Below are 1,793 nucleotides of genomic sequence, written 5' to 3'. Positions count from 1 at the left end.
GGAGCTCCGGAAAAGGCACCAAGATGGGATCTCTCGGGTACACACTAGAAGAAATTTGTCAACTTGTGACCACCACTATTGGTCACTGAAAGGTCATGGTTTTTCATTTGCGACCCTTTTGTGACCAGAAACAGAAGGTCAAAAGCTGGCGGTCATAAACTGACTATAGCGACCTTTCTTCTGGAATGGTCGAAGACGTTTATGACCAAAATACGTCTACTGTGGCGTTTTGGTCACTAGCAACCTCCCCAGGCCACGTAGGCATCCAGCGTGGCAATCTGACGTGGCACAAGATTCAGCCCAGTCCAATTCGATTTTCTACATGGGCCTAGCCCAACAATTCGGCCTTTTTAATGTATTTTTTTCCTGTGCTTTTATTAGCTACATGGGTCTGGCCCAACAATTCAGCCTTATTGATTTCTTTTTTGTGTGGCCCTTTTAACAGCATATTTTCTTTTTGATCATGTATTTTTCTGGGCCATTTCTTTGCTAGGCCTCTCATGTTTTTCCCTCAAAAATAATTGTCCAATATAACTTGGGCCTATCCTAGTTCCAAAAAAATTGATCCAATACAAAAGAAGTTATTATGCCATTGACATTACAACACATCACACCACAAGCTATCTTGGGCAACGTGCAATGTTATTATATTACAACCATTCATTCCAGCAATACATATCTAAGATATCTTTACATCCCAGGAAGAGTAACTGCCAAACAAAACTATTCTACAACAAAGAAAATTAAAAAAAAAATTTAGATGCTAAGACATAACAGAAGTTCCTATTGTCCTCCTCCTTCCAACATTTGAAAACCTCATTCACCTGCAGTAGATCAATCATGAGTGAGAAACTATATAGCAGAAAAAAATGTTTAAATGATGCAAAAATAACAATCATTACACATGGTATTCGGGTACAAATTCATTAGTCATTCCACATGGTATGTCAGGTACAGATTCATCAGCCATTAGAGTAGATAATAACATCACTGGCAACAATTAATACGGCTTGGATCAAGTCTCAAACATAATAGAGTACAGATTAGTCCAGTTTATACTCCTCTTTTAGAGGTACATATTATAGCTAATGGGAGCCGATGTCCAGTAGTATTTGCAAATGATACAACATCATGGAGTGGGATAACATGTTTAGCAGTACAGGTTATATAGTAAGCAAGCAAGCAATTTGGCAAGCTATGTTGCAAGATAATTGTTGTGTCGCTAACAATCACCATGTAAGAATGCTTTGTTGTACTAATACATGCACATCAAGCGAGAGTGGTGTTCTATTCTTACCACATAGGCACAAGTGAGATGATGCCCGATTCGCCCTGCTTCTCCACAAGACTCGACCAGGAGCACAAGAAAGTAGGCTGGTAACAAAATAACAAGCCACACATAAAACTGTTATGCCCTGGACAACTACAGAGAAGAAAGCAAAAGTAACCAGAATAGTAGAGGTGTGGTGATCAAGTATATAAACACTCCTAGCATCTAATTATATAAGGGCATTGCTCATAATGAAGAGCAAAGTATTTTTATGGGGAGGAAAGGCTCCCAGCTTCACCACCCCCAGGATATGCAGTCAAACAAGAATCTATTAGTGAAGAACAAAAAGAGCGGCTCCCCTGTTTTTTGCTGGAACTACAGTAGCCTAGCTTAGCTTCAAACAAGAATAATTAATTTGTAAGACATGTATGTCTGCCATAACCAAGCAAGCAGATTCAGTAGCTACTTAAAAAAAATCCTAGTTCCGAATTCTTTCATATAGTAACGGTGACTAGATGAAGGT

General features: G+C 39.0%; 1 long non-coding RNA gene across 1 annotated transcript; it reads right to left on the bottom strand.

Moving 5' to 3' along the window:
• Positions 1 to 623: 623 nt before the first annotated feature.
• LOC147961036 (uncharacterized) lies at positions 624 to 1,562 on the bottom strand. Its single transcript, XR_015612307.1, has 2 exons — positions 1,298 to 1,562; positions 624 to 824 (listed from the first exon to the last, which is right to left on the bottom strand). It is a non-coding gene; the product is annotated as an uncharacterized LOC147961036 (long non-coding RNA).
• Between the last annotated feature and the right edge of the window lie 231 nt (positions 1,563 to 1,793).

The sequence above is a fragment of the Triticum urartu genome, chromosome 7A, assembly GCF_056163025.1.
Source record: "Triticum urartu cultivar PI428250 chromosome 7A, HENAU_Tu73, whole genome shotgun sequence".
Taxonomy (NCBI): Eukaryota; Viridiplantae; Streptophyta; class Magnoliopsida; order Poales; family Poaceae; genus Triticum; species Triticum urartu.
The sequence above is the reverse complement of the archived record's forward strand: the minus strand, read 5'-3'. Positions and strand labels throughout refer to the sequence as shown.